This window comes from Argiope bruennichi, chromosome 6 (genome assembly GCF_947563725.1).
Source record: "Argiope bruennichi chromosome 6, qqArgBrue1.1, whole genome shotgun sequence".
Taxonomy (NCBI): domain Eukaryota; kingdom Metazoa; phylum Arthropoda; class Arachnida; order Araneae; family Araneidae; genus Argiope; species Argiope bruennichi.
The window spans coordinates 116,127,958-116,147,781 of record NC_079156.1 but is presented as its reverse complement, the minus strand read 5'-3'; the positions used below and the strand labels follow the sequence as shown (position 1 = coordinate 116,147,781).

The 19,824-nt window shown below is 31.0% G+C and overlaps 1 long non-coding RNA gene across 1 annotated transcript in view; it reads right to left on the bottom strand.

Annotated features, from left to right (window-relative positions):
- Positions 1 to 12,666: 12,666 nt before the first annotated feature.
- Positions 12,667 to 19,824, bottom strand: part of LOC129972628 (uncharacterized) — a 98,995-nt gene continuing 91,837 nt past the window's right edge. The window contains exon 3 of the long non-coding RNA XR_008784879.1: positions 12,667 to 12,778. This is a non-coding gene — a long non-coding RNA (uncharacterized LOC129972628). The remainder of the gene's footprint in view (positions 12,779 to 19,824) is intronic.

Sequence of the window (19,824 nt, the reverse complement as noted above, 5' to 3'; positions counted from 1 at the left end):
TTGGATATTATTAACGCCAAAAAACTCGACAAGGATGACACGATAGATTCAGCAAATATGCTAAATTTTTCCAAAAGTAAATATTTTGTAACTACTGTACGCCAATGCTATGCAAGGCATTTTCTGACATAAAAGGTTTATTGGAAAGTAGGCGAGAATATCTGGCGGAGACTATTCCTATTGATTTACACAACTAATTATTTTGTCGAATGCAGTATTTAAGGAATTAAATTCGAGATAAAATTCCATTTCAAACTTTTCGCATTACCTCCATTAAAGAATTTTTCAGAAAGAAATTGAGCACGAACAAAAGGAATTTTTAAATTACTCAATCTGTTTTAAATAAACATTAAATAATTCACAGATTGAAAATTTATCTTTCGCCTTTTAATATCTCATTCATAGTGTTTAGACTTGAGACATTTTGGTTGGAATCGTGAAATTCATACTTTTGTCGAAGAATGAAAATGGCAAAGAACGATGCATTTGAGACAAAAATACAGTTCAGTATTTTGAAGCGAAGCAGATGTGAAATGATATTGATAAGGTAATAGATTACTTTTGTAAATTTACAAGTGAAAACGCTCTAGGTACAAAAAAAATTATTGTTGAACTTTAAGCGTATCACGTCGACCATTTTCGTAAAATTCCATTTAAATAGCATGGAATTGGAGAAGGGAGTGTCAGCTCAAGTGTCATCCTCGTCCTATGATTACGGTTCATTATTAAGAGAAATGTCCCAAGATATCCATCGTCTAACTTAAAACTGGCCTATTTGTCTTAGTTATTAATCAAAACAAAACTAAACTATTTCTCAATCCATTGTGTTGCAATTTAATATAACTATTAATTTTAATATAACTATTATTTAATATAACCAATATTAATTAACTATATTCCTAATATAAATAGTTATTGAATTGCCAAATAACTTGCGGAAGGATATAAAGTTCTAATAGTTGCTTTGGAACACTTCAGGTATTATAATCTTTTTTTCAGTGATAGCAATTATAGTAAATAGTCATTTTAAGGACAATAAGGCGTTTTATTTTGCATCGTGGCAGTTTTAAAGATAATAAGATGTTTCTTAAACGCCTCGCCATATTAAAGACAATAAGTGTTTTTTTTCTTTAAAAACTTTGTGGTATATCAATATATAAAAAAATACCCTATCGATGATCGATTAAAATATAATACTCTGTGTAATCCAATACTTTTAACTCGATCAAATAATCTTATTATACAGTCTCTCTTGATTCTGACTATATTTTTAGCACATTCATTAAAATTTTTCTTATGTTCCTGAACTCTTACCACTTGGATGTTGCTGACCTAAGGAAAGTCACATAGGTCAATGGCTATATATGCAAATAAAAAATTTCTGTCTTTTCTTAATTGTTACTGCTTAGATGTTGTTGCCTAAAGGAAGTCGCATATGATAATAATTGTATATGCAAATAAAAATGTAATAAATTTTTCTGGATTATGCTCCTTAACTGTTACTGCTTTACTGTTTTTGACTAAGTGGAAAAGGACAATAATAGGACAATAATTACAGCTCATAAAAATTTAATAATTTTTTCTGACTTATATTACTAAGCCAGAAAGCTGGTATTGTTGTTTAAAGAATGTCACATAGGGCAACAATTACATATGCAAATGAAAACTCAGGCTCTCCGATATTTTATAATTTTTTTTTCTTTTTACCGTTGTTTACTAGGAAGTTATAGCCTTTATAACCTCTGCAACTGTTTTAAATAACCTTGCATTACGAAACATATAAAGAGCCATATTGCATAAATAAACAATTAAATCTCTGATATTCTAAAATTCTACCTACTATTAATGTTGCGTTTGTTGCGCAGAATCGCTGTTCCATGTCACCTTCACCGATCCAGCACTTTGCCTTGAGAATTACCATCTCATTAATACGCAAAGCGAAGTTCTGCCCATTCCCCATGAAGTAATGAGAGAGATAAAAAGCAGAGGCAAAGGCCAGGTCTCACAAATTATAAATATGATAGATGGATTTTACGGAAGGGGATGCTTTAGAAGGAATGAAATTTCGAATATAACACGATAGAAAGCGAGAGTTGAAAAGATGCCGATGAAAGGGGGAATATTTTTGGTGAATAAAACATGATCGTGATGAATTACCGATTCGAACTATTTGCAAAAACGGATCGAACGAGATCCTGTTGTAATGCAAGTATAATGAGACAGAGGTTCCATTTCGAGAGATGCATTTTGTACTAATAATAGCATTTTTGGCTTAGCTTTAGAATTATCGTGATTGACAAGACAAAAAAATTGAGTTAAACTTCCAAGAAAAAGTCGTTTTGAACAGTCTATAATCTGTAAGAGACTGGTAATGACACATTTGAATTTCAGAATAATTTCGTGTACTGGAAGCCATTTCGGGCTCTGTATTCTTTTAAAGCAACTTTAATGAGATTAAACTATAATGGAAATGATGGTTCAAAGCAATTTTGATGATTCGTTCGTTCTCTTTCTTAAAGCATCTGACACAGCTGCTCAACCAACGAAAATGTTCTTTCCTCGATTTTGTAACTAGGATTTCTATTTAGACAACGGATTTTGTACTTAGATGATGGATTTAGTATTTAGTTTCAAAATTTAACCCAGATTTACAGCTTTAAGTTCACGTACTGAAATTCACTTAAATAGCTAAGAGGGAGAGAGTTGTATCTTGGATCCTTTCCATTAGAACTGTTGGTTCTAAAATTTGACTGAGATTTACAGGTTTGATGTTAAACTCACATACCGAAACTAACCTTTAGTTATAGGATTTCTATTTAGACAACGGATTTTGCATTTAATTTCATCGGATTAGCTCCAAAATTTAACTCAGATTAAAGCTTTCATATTAAGTTCACGTACTGAAATTTACCTATATAGCTAAAGGAAAGCGAGTTTATATTTTAGAACCTTTCCATTATACTGTTGGATCCAAAATTTAACTCAGATTTCTAGTTTTGATGTTAAACTCACATACCGCAATTAACATTCAAAGTTTATTATGCTTTTTAGCATTCGCATTTACATATTCATAAATAGGCACTTCGGCATATAGACAATTTCAATGTTTTTGATCCACAATTTGATACTGGTAAGCCATATATAAAATTTCCCTGTCTAACTCGTTAGATATTTATATTATCGAGTTTACATTCATATAATTGGACGTGCCTATGGACATATTTTGTACTAAAATTTATTACAAATGTGAAATTTGGTTAAAGGGTCAAATTTCTTTATTCCATTTTTGAGTTATCGCTTTTTCATAAAAATAGATATAACTCCAGACAGGATTTATTTGCACTTATAAAGATCTAAAATCAAATTGAAATCTCGTGATCGTATTTTTTTTCGTTGATTACGATAGATTTGCTTTATTTGCCTCACAAAAGAAAAGTAAAAATCACAAATTCCCACGGCTGTGCAAACGTCCTCCCGCTGGTGTGGTGTGGTGTGGAGAGAGGGGTGCCAGCTCAGGTGTCGTTCTCGTCATCTGACCGCGGTTCAAAATTACGAGGTCCGTCCCAAAATAGCCCAAGTGTTGCTTCAAACGGGACATTAATATAACCAACTTCAACCCACGGCTGTAACTATAGAACTAACTATTAAGGAGGTAACCGTCAATTTCCATGAAAATAAAGAGAAGGAGTGGAATTTCAAAAATAAATAGTGTTTGAAGCAGTGATGTAGTCTTGAGGCTCATGAAGTATAGATGTCCTGCTGGGGTGGAGGTGGGGAGTATCGAGAAGACATTTATTATATTTTACTAACGATAAATATGACAAAAGAATTTAAAAAAAATGCTATATCTTTAGACTCTACTTATACTTGATACTCTATTAGCCCTAATGCAGTATTTTGTTCTCCTTCTGGATGTAATTTTTTTTTAAAAAGAAAACACAAAAGTAAAAATATACGATTTTGTGGTGTCCTCTACCGGTGCCCATGACATCATTAATCATCTTGTCCTTTCCTCGTCATGCCATTGAAAGCTAGAACGACTTGTACGTTAAATATATAGACAGTAGAAATATACGGTTTTCCTGATGTCCTCGACCGGTGCGCAGAACATCATTAATCATCTTGTCTTTTTCTCGCCACGTCATCGAAGGCTAGAACGACTTGTACATTGAATACATAGACAGTAAAAATATACGGCTCTTGCCGTGTCTTTGACCGGTGCGCAGGACATAATTAACCATCTTGTCATTTCTCGCTATGTCTTTGAAGGCTAGAATAACTTGTACGTCTAATACTTAGACAGTAGAAATATACGGCTTTTGCGGTGTCCTCGACCGGTGATCAGGACATCATTAACCATGTTGCGTTTTTCTCGTCATACCATCGAAGGCTAGAATGACTTGTACATTGAATACATAGGCAGTAAAAATATATGCCTTTTGCTGTGTCTTTGACCGGTGTGCAGGACATAATTTACCATAATGTCCTTTTTTCGCTATGCCTTTGAAGACTAGAACGACTTGTACATTAAATGGATACACAGATAGTAGTTTCTATATATATCCCCTACGCTTTCTTGAAGCAATATGAGAAGATTCATTTGCCACAGAATGTTATGATCGTTTATTGAGACTCAGAGGGTTAATCTGTAAATTCATCAATGAAAAGATATCCTTACTAATGCTTTGAAACTATTTAATGCAATAAAAAAATGGAAATAAAACGAAATCTAAAAAAATAAATAAATAAATCGATATTATTATGCCTTCATCTGTCTCTCATAATAAGTATAAAAATTTGCCTTTAAATGTATCGTTCAAATCAATGCATTCCATGTTTTATTACTCTGATTTGCATTTAATTTGAGTTTATTAATTTTATTTAATTGTTATTTAATAGACAAAAAATTATTTATCATATTTTATAAACTTCATTTGAAATTTAAATTTTATAAAATTACGCTGCCGTTTTTTTTCCCTCTAAGAAAGGAAAACGTTTTTTATTTTATCGTACGTAAACGTTTTTAAGAGGATTTGTATCGTATTTTAGGACTATTTTCAAAGGGACGTTGAATCCCCCTTTTCTTTGAAATACGATAGTAATTATTTCTTCTTGTAATCAAAGTAAAAAGAGCGCAGTTTGTTTTCCTTCCTTTGAAGAAGAAAGATAGATTTTGTGTCGATTCAAAGAAATTGCTAATGGAACGTCTTTCAGAATCTTGGAAAAAAACCGCATAAAGAATTTCCAAGAAAAAAATTACATTCATCTATTTTTGTAGATTTTGTTTCGATTCAAAGAAATTGCTAGCGGAACGTCTTTCAGAATCTTGGAAAAAACTGCATAAAGAATGTCCAAGAAAAAAATTGTATTAATCTATTTCTGTTAACAAGGAATTTGGTATATAGGTTGACCGATAAAATCATTTTTAGCCATTCAGATTGAAAACGGCGTCTCGTATAGCCATGGAAGTAACGTGTATCTATCGTTAAATAACTATTCTGAAATTATTAAAACACTTTACAGGGCTCCTAGCTGCGAAATAAGAGAGTTAAAAAATAAACAATAAAAAAATAAAGGAGATCGGCTAAAAAAATCATAACAAAAATAAAGAAAAAAGTTTCATGTAGTTATCAGTAAAATTAGCTGATATATTTACGATTATGAACTTTCCTTTACTTGAAAAAGGGTTCATCCTAAAATTGAAAAATGTATTATTTGGTATTGTCACAACGAAAGCTATCCAAACAAAAGTTTTATTTGATTAAATTTTGCATTTTTGTATGCGAATTTTACGAAGAGAAAGTATTTATAGTATGAAATTGACATGTGGACAAGTGGAGGATATTTTGAAGAAATTTAATATGTGGTCATCATATCGAAAATTTAAATTTTGTTCAAATTTTGGATGAGATCCTCAACACCAATTTTATTTTCTATTCAAGTGTATTGAGAACAATAATCAAATACGCAACAAGCCAAAAACATTATTACTAGAAGGTGTTGATTTGCTTCGGATTCTGAGCCAAATTTATCAAATGATTGACTTATCTGTCGATTTGTCTTTTCGTATAAATATAAAAATGCAACAATATAGTTTGATGATTTTTAGTAATAAAGCATTTATAAATCTATATCTAAACTTAGACTAATTCTGTCAAATATTAAAATGTAGGTGTTAATTTGTTAATTTTTATATATAAATAACATATAAATTATGAATCTTTTTTTTAATTGTTTTATTATAAATAACAATTCCAAAACATAAGAAGCAAAATAAATAAATTGGTAAGTAGTCTTAATGTCAAAATTGCTGATCTCAAACAAATTTCAATTTCGTTAAACTTTAGACTCTAAGAAAATAAATACAAAACACTCAGCATTCGCAGCGAAAACATTCCTTCTAGATTTTGGCGGGGGAAAAAAGATAATTCGGAAGAACACTATAAAACAGAATTCCGAAAGTTTCATTATCAATAGTTTCCTTACTGTTTCTTCAAGCTTCTTAATGACCTACGCACTTTGAAAGAAATCCTATTGCATTTACATTGAAAAAATTTTGATACTCTGAGACGTAATACAAGTTTACGATCGGAGGCCACACACTTGTTAAGGCCGACCTCGGCGACCCTTTTGCCATCGATTCGAGTCAGAAGGAGCTCATTAGGTATTCCACAGCGTATCCCTTTCCTTCTTCTCTAAGCCGATGCAGACGATAGATGGGAGGGCAACAGGTGGTCTCTGGGGCAGTAGTCATCAAATCTCTGCCGGCTGAGAAAAAGAGACTTCTCTTATTGTTTTTCTTCGTTTCTTTTTTTTAATTTACTTTCATAGCGTTCTTCCTTTTCGACATTTGCTATGGGTCAGGGTCGGGACTTTCTGTGGAATTAAATGCTAATAGCTGGGAATATTTAAAACTCCCTCGTACACAGAAATAGAATTTTTTTAGGTAGATTCCTATAGGAAAACTACCTATTGCAATGATTCTCACATCAAGACGCCGGAAAATTTTCTTATATATATATATATATATATATATATATATATATATATATATATATATATATATATAAAAGTAAAAAAATATATTCGTATAAAGCTTTGCCCATGTTATCCCATGTAACAGGATAACTGGAGTAATTTTGTTTGGGTTTTAACTGACTTGGAATATGTTGTTAGAAATGAAAAAATCTCTGACGAGTTCTTAAATGGCCCATCTAGTTCAAAAGGGGTGGAAATAGAGGGGGAGATTGGAATATTAATTTCGCTATAACTTTCTTAATATTAAGATTAAAAAACAAATCCAATTAGCCGAATTTGCGCCTCATTAAGACGAGCAACTATTGCATTTAAAGTTTTTCGATAATTGCAATATCTTAGAAGTTAGGGATTGAAAAGTGATTTTCGAATCCTTATATTGATTGTTTCTAACATCAACAATTTATGTTGCCAGATAGTAAATTAAACGTAAAGGAATCTACCTTTGCATTCGAGCTTGCGGAGTGGAATTTTTTTTATAGTTGCACTGAATTTCGTTTGGAAACTATACACAAATAAAATTCTTGTAATGTCTCGATCAAATGGCTTGTGTCATCAAAATTGCTTATGTCATCTAAAGCTGTAGTTATTATAAAAGCGAATGTATGTGCTGACGTTCTACAAACCAGACTTTTTGACATAGAGTTGGTAAATTAGGCACAAATATGCTTTGAAGGGCAAAAATGTGCACCTCGGAACTATTTTAAAAAAATTTTAATTACTTAAAAATTTAGCGAGATTTTGTCGATAACTTATTAATTGTGGAAAGAAATAACTGAACGGTTTTACGATATATAATTATCTTTCGTATATGACGTTAAATTATACGCCAGTTATTCGATGCTCTTATTTATAGTCGATCTTATTTTTTTGCATTGGATGCAGTGTCATACTTTTTTTTTTATTTTCAATAACTGCGGCCGTAGAAGTATGTCTCTTTGAACAACATTAATGAATTCGAAGTCTTGTCTTTCTATAAGCTTGTCCGATGGTATTCTATATAAAGGGTGTTCCAAAATTAACGCAAGATTGGAATTTTCCACCATTCGTACAAGAAAGTGTGCAAGCCCTATTTTAAAAAAAACCATTTGACAGCTGATAGTTTAGGTAGTAAAAATGAAGCGTTACACGATAGTACAAAATGTTTTCACTGTCGAACAATATTTAAAAAATAATGAAAGTCTAGCCGCCATAGTTCGGAGATTCGAGAATTGGCCCCCAGATCGTGTGATTTAACACCATTGGATTTCTTTTTATGGAGTTATTTGAAGTCAAAGATCTATGCCAACAAGCCCACAAGCACGAGGGTCTTGAAAGAGGAAATTCAACGCTGCATCAATGAAATTCAGTTACATTTATGCAAATTGGTCATGGAACATTTCGACAAGAGTGCGTATGTGTCAGCAAAGCGTGGAAGCCATTTTCCCTATGTTACATTCCATACATAACAATATCCTGTATACTTTACGATTCAATAAAAATATAACCAATTTAAAGAAAAAAATTTGTGTTTTTTATTTAAGTCAAATTTTGCGCTAACACGCTATTCTATCGCGTAAAGCTCCATTTTTACAAACCCTAAGTTATCAGCTGTCAAATGTTTTTTTAAAAGGTTACCAACACTTTACTACAAGAATAATGGCAAATTCAAATCTTGCTTTAATTTTGGAACATCTTTTATTATTTAATTGATTGAATTTTTATGTTTCGCCAGATATTATTTGTGTATATTTAAATTAACTGCATTTAATTATTATGTTCCGCATGCAATAAATTGATTTCGATTTTTCAGATAAAATGTTCTGAGTTTCCATAACAAGCATTTTTTTCAGAATGACAATACGAATCTTAGTATGAATTGAAGCACGCAATAAAAAAAGTATATATATATATGAAATGACATTTGAAAATTGAGTAGTCGAAAGAGAAACGTTTCCAACTTTTTAACAAGAGTAATTCCACGTTTCCGTCTCCGCTGACATTTAGCCTGGATTGTTGCCTTCAATTCCAGCAACTTAACTCTGATTCAGAAATAAGTGAATCCGAGAGATGATTACTCTTTTCTATCAAACAGGCGGGGACCGCGCACAAATTGTTGAAATGAGAAAAAAATGATTTAATTTTTAATCTCACACTGCATAGAAATATATATAAAAAAGAATTATTACCATTTTTGCTTTTTACTTACTTGTGTGCAAATGATATAAGAATAACTGAAATGATTAAAAATTTGAATTTTGGATTTTGATGAGCATGCAGGTGTAGAAAGACGTTTAAAACTTTTCTTTTATCACATTTGAAGTGAATTTCCCTCAATACCTTCCTGGTGTGGCGTGGTATGGAGAGGGGGATACCAACTCAGGTGTCGTCCTTGTCATCTGACCGCGGTTCAAAATTACGAGGTCCGTCCCAAAACAGCCCTAGTGTAGTTTTAAAACGGGACGTTAATATAACTAACTTAAACCCGCAATATCTTCTTCCCTTCACAAATCTGGTTGCAGAACCGAGTAACTTAGTTTCTAAGCTTGCGCCGCAGCAGAACTTGGTACTTTTTTTGGCAATTCATAGTGATGCATTTTCGACTGTGTCCCCTAAACATCGACAGCTTTTGAAAGAAAAGTACGTTAGATAGTTGGGGAATTTAAATATTATGTGTAAAATTGAATAAATAGGTGATTATATTTAGTCACTGGAAATAGTTGGGTGTGTCCGCAGCGAGCCGTGTTCTGTTGACAAATGACTAAACTTTTTAATACATTTTTAACCGTTTTATTCGATTATTTGTAATTTGAATCCATTTATGGAATGCCAAGTTCATTATTTTTAACATTTGATTTTAAAAATTGATGAAAATTAAATTTTTATTGGAGAATGAATGTGTAATTTTTCTCTCGCAGTGCTTGCGACAGTCTTCGTTGCACCAACTGTGACTTCAAAGTGTCGATTTTCCGCGACTTCGCCTGGGATTCTTCTACCAACTACCTCTTTCTCAGGAACAACATGCCGGACTTTGAAAAAGTACGCTCTAAGCTCAAGGCGAAGAAAGGTAAAGGGCAGTTGCTGTTTTTATCAGAGAAAAAAAATAACTTCAATGTAATTTAAAAAAATTTTACATTAGAAAAAAATTTAGAATAACAGGGTGCACACCAGAACTTCCTAAAACGTAAGTTGTGACTATAAAAGAAGTCAGAATAATCTATACTTATAATAAAGCTGAATGTGTGTGTGTGTTGGCGCTCCACAGGCCAGGTAATTTGACATACAGCTATCAAATTTGGTATATATATACCTTAGAGGTCGGGAATGTGCACCTGGGGTCCCTTTTTTTTGAAATTTTAATTAGAATTTTAATTATTAATTAAAAACTAACTTTCCCGCCAAAAAAATCTTCTATTTTCCTTACCGCCAACTTTTCTGCCAAAAAAAAAAAAAAAAAATCTTTCATTTTCCCCACAGCCAAATGAGTAAGGCTTAGTTTTGTTTTTTCTCCCAACAGTAATGAGGCTAGGGTTACCATTTTTTGGCGGATTATTTCAAACGATTCTGTTTATTTTCTTAATGTTTAATGCATTTAAAATGAAACATTGTTAATTAATCCATGTTTCAGATTCATTCTGAAGTACTTTTGAGTTAAAATAACACAGAATAAAGGAAATTAAAAATGTCTAATCTGCATAGCGTTACCGCAACTGGCGTAGAAAAATTCACGCATTTGCGTTACGTAAGTGGCGAAGAAAATTCACGCATGCGCATTGCGTTCTGATTGTTGCCATGACAACCATTATCAACGGATGATTTAAATTATTTTTAGGTTAGTTGCATGCTTTTGTAAGTAAATTTTATTTATATTAGTTATATATTTTTTGTATATGCTTATAGTTTTAAGTACATCGTTTTGAAGTAGTTTTTTTTAACCTGTTTTCAATGATTCAAATTATTTTTAGGTTAGTTGCATGCTTTTGTAATTAAATTGTATTTATGTTAGTTATATATTTTTTTGTATATGCTTATAGTTTTAAGTACATCGTTTTTTAAGTAGTTTTTTTAAACCTGTTTTCGACCGATTATTTTAAACGATTCATTTTATTTTCTTAGTGTGTGATGCATTTAAAATTAAACATTGTTAATTAATAGATCTGTTCATGATGAATCTGAGAAAATTTTGTTGACAAATTCTTGAGATATTACATAAATTAAGAAAGATATTCTTTAGTGCCCATAAAGTTTAAACGCTCAGTGACTCTATTATCAGTAATCATATTATTAAAAAAATGCTTTGTTTCAGTAAAAAATATTATTATATTAATTGCAGATTAATCATTTATACTTTAATTTAAAGCATAAATTCTACGAGGGGTACGAGAAAATTAGAGAGATACATATCACGTTATGACTGAAGGCCTTTATAATATTATGAGTGAATTATAATATTATGAGTATATGACTATCAAAATTTGAAGTTTTAAAATATTTTGCTGAAAAATCTATTAAAGTTGGAATTGCGTAAAATATTTAATGGTACGACCGGAGTTTAACTCCCTGCTTGGCCAAATTTTTTAAAATCGCCAACAACGGCCTTGCGAAATGTTCAAAAGCAAAGGAGCAGATGTTCAATCATAGTGCATAATAAAGATTGTCAGCTTTGGCGCGTTATCGCAACTTGGCGAAGAAGGGGGTTAAACTCCTGTTCAAGCTATTTAATTATTAAAATTTAAACGAACATTAAGATTGGCGAACCGGCTGGTCGCCAAAGGCGGCTAGTCATAAATAAGGCTGAGAATACATTATGATTTTTTAGTGTTAATATATAAAAATAATTAAGAAAGTTGTTTATTAAAATTTAAGAAATAATGATGTTTAAGTAAATTTCGTAATCATTTTACTTATTGTGTTTACCCCTTTTAATCCCCATTGTGTTTGTTCTCAAAATGGGGGATTATTAAATTCATTATTAAACATCAAATTCAGAATTAACACACAGGAGCTGTACATTCTAATTATAACACAATATTTACTTGCGAAAATGTTACAGAAAGAAATAGACATATACTTTCCATTAGGAAAAGCTATAAATAACGTAAAAAAACCATATTTTGGGCGATTTAAAAAAATGTATATATTTCTAAACCAGTGATAGTGATCTCTATGAAACTTTCTTGCATAACCTCTAATATATAAGTATAGCTGCCTCTATAAGTATAGCTGCCTCTATAAGTATAGCTGCCGACCTTGGATAAGAAAGTGAATACCATAAATGCTCAGATTTTTATTTTCTAATCGACCTAAGGGTTGTGTGTTTGTTACTACAGCAAAGGAAACTGGTGCTTATGTATTATCAACCCCATGTCATTGACGAACAACTAATACGAAAGGGTCAATTAATGTACAATCTTTGGGACTTGGTTTTTGACTATTATTTGTTTGCTGTCAGTTGATACAAACAGCAGAAAATCGAATATGTATTTCGAAGACCTTTTTTAAAATCAGTTGAAACCAAAATTTGACATATAATTAAAACTGTAATCATAAGATTACTTACTCAATTTCATTTATTTAAGTTACAGCGTTGGCAGGCATATGAAAGTTCAGACCGGCAGATTTTCAACTCCTTCTCGGATTTGGTTCAAAATTGGATAAGGATCTACATTTTTGATGGTAAATCTGCATATCATGCTTGATCCATCTTGCTCTTTTGTTTTGCGGTTATTCTGTGAACTTGTATTTTGGCAGACAGGCAGACTTCCTGGAAATGGATGTAATTCAAAATTTGAGAGAAATATACAAATATTGATTGAAAGACCATAAACCGAATTCGAACCATCTTTGTCAAAAAGTTCACGTATTATCGTATTTACAGACACATTCCAAAAATGTGTTTTTCGGATTCAGAGATGTCTGAAACTAGGAAATTATTTTTTCAAAATCTTGTGTTCAAATTTTTCTATGATTATACTACTTTCTCTTTGTATATTTCATATACGAGAGTAAAAAAATGTAGTTTTAGCTTTTATGCAAATTCCTTTATCGTATTATATTTCATATAACTTGACATACTAAAATTCCAATACTGAAAGTTCCATTCTTTTCTAACCATTAAACTGTAATTCAGTAAAACTGAATGAATTATAAAGTTATGGATTTCATTAATTTAGACCAATCAGCTGCTATTTCGTGAAATCACCGAATGTTGATTGGTGGATATTTTTCAAAATAGTCATTGAAATAGTCTAAAGTATTGATTATGTTTTTTTCCTCCTACTGTTAGAAAGTAGCCTATTTCTAATAGTTTAGAAATTTCAAATATTCCTTTCTTTTTCATATAGTATAATAGATAATAGATTTTATGTATCCTAGCTAAAATGGATTAATTTTAGTTTAAAATTTCATATATGAAACTAGCGGGTGGAGTTTCCCCAAAACATTCATTCATACTCTCTAATAAAAGTGTGTTCGAAAAGAATATACCTTGCATGGCATTGGTGCACAATAGTTAAGAAATATGAATCTTTGGCGTGAATTTAGCACTTTTACTGCATCTGTCGGGTCATCATTGGCGAGTTAATCCTTGGCGTTATTTGGCGATTAATCCTTGGCGTACAGTTCATTATGGTATGCGGTTAATAGTATTCGAAAATCGAATTTCTATTTTAGACACGTTTTTCTTAACCTATTGAAACAAGAATTCGATACAAAACTGCATTTGTAAACAGAAAATCTCCATAAATATTTGATATATTGAAAACATAGCGATTTTGTATCTTCGCGTTCACAGGTTTCTGAAATTACAGATCGACAGACAGTCAAACCGTAGTTGAAGTTTGGCTCAAAATTTGAGAGATGTTTATATTATAAAAGTTAAATCTGCGTATCGAATTTTATCTTTTTAGCTCTCTTCGTTTTTTAATTATAACAGATGGACTTCCTCTGAAGAGATTTCGCTCAAAATTTGTTAGAAATCTGCAAATTTGACTCAAAGCGTTTTTGAATTACCTTTGTCGCAGACAGACGAATATTTTCAAAAAAATATTTTCGAACTCTTGGATTTCAGAAACATGGAGATTTGTCAAAATCTGGAGTTCGAATTTTTTGGCGATTATTATACTTTCTCTATACTAAATATACGAGAAAGTAGAAATAAAATATATCTTGAAAAAATGAAATTTTAATCCATTAGTGTAACCTTTCCGTTATTATTAGAAAAATAAAATGAATTATACAAAAATTATTAAATAAATCTTGTAACTGAAAGCCTGTTTCACGATTAGTGTAATTTAGAATTTAATAGCAACTATCTCCTACACTAATGGAAGTTTAACAGGATCCATATCTCTGTTTATGTGTTATTGAAATCCCTCAAGTGTAATTCCAAGAGAAGCTCGCATAATTTAGTGATAAAACGTTACGAACTTGTGATGCATTATAACGCTTCAGTTAACTGCAGTATCTCTATTAAATATTCAAATGAATTAAGTTACGCTTTAATTTTAATGGACAAGTGAATAACAAAATTATTCTTTTTCTCTTAATCATAGTTTCTTTAAATTATTTTTGAAAAAATACTGTTTTGCTTCATGTATTTAAGCAGTATATCGTATTTCTAATTTTAATTCATGTCTCTGATCTCAATCATTCTATTTAGAGAAACTAGGATCGTCTTCGATTGTGAGTCATTGGAATTCTACGAAAAAGGACAATGACTCACTTTCATTGATTATTGGCCTGATTTGAGATATTTAGTCAGACTTTATGTTGTTAGATAAGTGAACAGTATCTAATTAGGATCTTGAAATCCAAATTATACATACAACTGCGAGTACATTTAACCCTTTATGTAGCACGATGGTTCGGAATCAACATGCTTTCATTGGTTCTTGTGAGAGATCTACAATTCCAGATGTTTTTGATAGGTAGTGTAAGGATGCCTTCGTACACAGATTTCTGAGTATGAATTAAAGTAAATTTCTAAGAATTAATTAATTAAAATAAATATTAGGAACATATCTGACTTATTTAGCAAGTGCACCTCCAAATTTGTTTGATTCCAATTTTTCCCCATTTGCCAGTTAACGGGTTAAAATATAGAAATATTTAGTAGACGTTTTATTTGAAAACGGAATATTTTAATAAATACTTTGCTATGTGATTACTGCTATCACGGCATAATGATCTTGTAAACAAGAACATTTTTATTTTTTCTTGTACGAAGTATAAAAATATAACTATAAAAAACTATATTCTTCAAATAAATTCAGAAATTGATGAATCTCCACGTTTTAGACTTCCCTGAATTCGAAAAACACCTTTTTGGCATTATATCTGTCTGTGAAACCAATAACTCATCTATATTTCTGAAAAATGTTTGTGAAACAGATGGATGAAATTTGAAGATTTTTATAAATTTTGAACAAAATCTATTTAGACAAAGATTGTCTATCCGGTTATCGGAAAATTAGTTACGAAATATTCTACGAAACAAAGAGAACTAGATGGATAAAATTTGTTGCATGGATTTAACTTCTAAAGTGACGCCAAAAGTAACGTGATTACGCCAAAACACAGTGACTTAAATATATATATAATTTGTTATTTGTTGCCATTTCATGTTTAGTAACTTGCATCGAATTTTGGTCCTAAGGGATTGGAAGAAACAAATTTAAAACGTAAATCCGATTTTCTGTTATTATAAACTGCATGTCAGATATTCATCAAGAAAAATAATTGCCAAGAATCATATTATAGACGCAGTAAAAACGCTAGATACATGCCAAATATCTATGTTTAGTTTCTATTCTTCTCCAAAGTTATTCAAAGGATTCATGTCCTTACCCAAGATCCATAATTTTATGTAAGCGTGGAAAAGGGGGATGACAACTCTGTTAGAGAACATGCGAGAAAGTTTTGGGAAGCTATTCTCTTTAGTTTTATTTAACTTCCAGTTACTTTTAAAGCGATATTTGTAAACATTTCTTGCAATTTTTGCAAATATCAACGCTTGGTCAACCTGGAAATGGTTGGAGATTGAATGAAAAATCAATTCTTGCATTCATTGGGATATATTGATAACTTATATTTGATAACTGTCTTATAAGATAAGTAAGAGGGGGAGTGGGTAATTCTCTTCCCGAATATTCTTTCAACATCTAAGACTCCTATTAGGTTTGTTGGTTAGGAATAATACCTTAACTAACAGAAAGTATCTAAAAAAGTGCGAGGGGGGACCTTTTCATTGTCTGTTTTTCTTTTTTTTTTCATAACTTTCATAATATTTGGAATTGTAAGTAGTAAGTTTTTTTATTTTATTGTTTGCCCTTCGTTTGTGCTATTATTTGTGACTAATTATTTCACTTACAGCATTTTATAATTTTTATTAACCAACCTACTTCTGTAAAATCAAATAAAAGAGTAATGTTACACTCTAAAACAGTTTAGTTTATAGCCTAATGAGCTCGCTCCTATCAACTATGGAATAGCCAAGGCCGGATGAAGCCCTCTAGTAGTTTTTAGCCAATGCAAGTTTCGGGGAACCCTTTTTTTTAATCTCTAAATTTCTGAGACATTTATTTTTTATTTATTTTAATTATTTATGTAAACATTTTTATGTAGTGAATTCTGATAAATTGACAGAACTTTTGATTGCGGAATTCTTTCAATACAATTGGTTTCAATATTTCTTATAAAAAACCCGAGATTCAAATATTAAGCAAAAGATTAAAAAAAATCTTTACGAACAAAATCTAAATGCTGTTAAATTACAGAATCGGATAGTTTGAAAAATATAAAGTAAAATATTTCCATAAAGCTTTCAAATAACACACTATAAAAAATGAGGAATATTAGAATGAGGTTTTAATATTTAATCGATACCTGATTTGAATTTGAATTAGTTCGTGCGTTTGGACTTTGTATATTAAATAAAAGGAAAAAATTAATACGCCCCGAAAATATTATAAAAAACGAATCAAAATTTTGGGGCCCTCTGCTTTAGCGGGTCTTCTATGTAGTTGCCTAATCCGGTAATACTTAGGAATAATGTCATGTTATATCAACTTTTGAAATCGGAATGTCCGTCTGTTTGGCAATAATAAAACACCAGCAACTAATAAAAATTTCTGACTTCGTACGCATTAGTTACCATTAAGAATAACTTTCATAATTTTTAATGTTTGCTTGCTATTTCATTTAATGAAATCATCGGGACACCCTGTTAGTACTTCCTACTGCACGTAAACACTAAAAATGCCCACGCTGCGACAGCAGCTGGCCACTGTAAATAACGCTGTTAAGAATGAAATGATTGCTTTAAACAAATGTTTTATTTTTCCAGGATGGTGTGCTTATGGATGTCAATGCCATGCCATATCCGTCAACGTGTTTATGGAAATGAAAAAGGCGTCTCATGTCAAATGGGTCTGTGCCGGCCACTAGCCAAGTGATGCACAATTTGCAGAACTCGTTTAGGTTTTGAAAGGAAGAATATTTATTTCAAATTTCTCAAATCTTAGAAAACTGTCAGACAGAAGATGAATCAAAATAGCAGAAGTTATATAATTTATGATTTATAAACAGAGCTGTTTGGTAATACGACAAATGAAATAAGATAAAATAATTTGCTTTTGAAAATCTTTTAAGTAATAATTTTCTACTTTTTTTTAATATTAAGATATCTAAACAGTCCGTTTTTACATATTTCATACATCTATATGCACACAGTGATTAAAAAATCCATAACAACTTTAAAAGTCAATGCAATATTATACCGTTTTTTATATTTCAATGGGCGTAGTGGAATAGTGAAATAAATGGTGGTGGAGAATATAAATTGCGGGAAATCTTTTGCTGCATAAAAAGGTCCAGAAAAAGAAAGGCAAGTGTTTAACAATACACCTTCCCAGGTAACCTAGCCTGTTGTACAATTTTAAGCGATATTATATTATGATATTCAAAGTTCAACAATATTATACAATAATGTGAATAATGTTTAATATCATTTAATATTGTACAATATATATGTATCCCTGGGTTATTAAATCTATCGACTATTTCGTTCATATTCTTAGTAATTACCTCAAATAAATATCCAATGCATATTTAAATACTATTACTATACTTAACTATTGAATTAGAGAAGGGTAATTGGAATATAAAGTAATAGAACCTTTTAATTTGTCTATCTTTCAGAGTATGGATATGAAATTACTTAGATGTAATAAAGGTTCTTTCTTTACATGAAATATTGATATTTTAATGCTAGTATTAAATTTACAAAGTTACACAAGTATTAGGGTGTCCCTTTTCTTTTCTATTTCTAATATGAAATGAATACACAATATTTACTATTTAAGATATTATTTATTTTGCTACATAAGACCCCTTTTGCTCTATTACCTTCTTCTATCTCTCAGGAAGCCTCAATATGTTTTCTTTCCAAAATTGTTGTGTTTTGGACAAGAGATAATCCACGAGGTGCGCTTTTATTTCGCTGATGGATTTAAAGCGCTTATCGCGAAGAGAATTTAAGGACAGAAAGAAGTTATAATAAGATGGAGAGAGGTCTGGAGAATATGCAGGATGCGGTAAAACATCTCAATCAAACTGTAAGAGCTTCTCTCTTACGACTAATGAAATATGTGGTCTCGCGTTGTCATGATGGAAAACAACTTCTCGTCGGTTCATTAATTCTGGCAGTTTTGTTATTGTTGTGGCTGCTTTCAACTGATCCAGCTGATAACAGTATTTCGTAGAATTTATTGTTTCACCTTGAGAAAGCAGCTCGTAGAAAATTGCGCCTTCCCAATGTCACCAAATGGATAAAAGAACTTTTTTGGGATGTAGTAGAGCTCTGGTGCGACTGAAACCGATGAGATAGACAGCTAATAGATAAGCCTGCATGTTTGGACAAGCAGAGCCAGATAAGGCCATTCATAGCGTGATTTAAAATAAACTTTTGGGACACCATAATATTTATTCCAGATGAAAATTATAAATACTGCTTCCTACTGAAATAAGAAATCCAAATTGGGTTTCTACTTCTATTTATTGTTCTTTATGCTCCCCCCCCCCCTTTTTTTTTCTTTTTCTTTCAAGTAAGTCAAGATTATCGATATTTTTTTCACCCTTCCCACCCAGAAATTTAATTATTGAAAGCGTTTCTGATTATTTAAGAGCTATTTTACTACAATTTTGTTCTCCAATCAAATTTATCCGTTGATCGTGAAATAAACGGTTGGAAGCATAAAATTAAGAATTCTGAAAAGACATAAAAAAAAAAGAGAAATGTCCAGTGAATGTTAAATATAGAATTACAAAAGCGCAGTAGTATTGCATTTTGCATACAAATAAAGATAAAGATATGCTGTTTATGTAAAAAAAAAAAAAAAAAAAAAAAAAAAGTAGATATGAAGTCACAATGTTTAATTTCAAAACTAGAGTGTCTCCAATATTTAGAAATGCAGCTGTCACATGTTTTTGAAACATTTAGAACCATTTCTGATCGTATAACACGTCATGAGCTACAGAAATGTTGTACACTATGTTAAAGTCCCCGTACAACAGTAAAAGTAAGACATTATACAAGCTGTATAGGGTTTCCTATGGATCGCATAGATCTAATAACTGCCGAACCACCTGGCGATTTAAATTAAAGATAATATCAGTTAATTCTGGTTTCATGCCAAAAATACGTATATCGACATTATTTTTATCTTTTCTCTGTAAATGGCATCTTATATTAATTTTAATTAATTACTAAATTTTAAAGTTGTTCCTTAATAACCCTTGTATATTTATTTA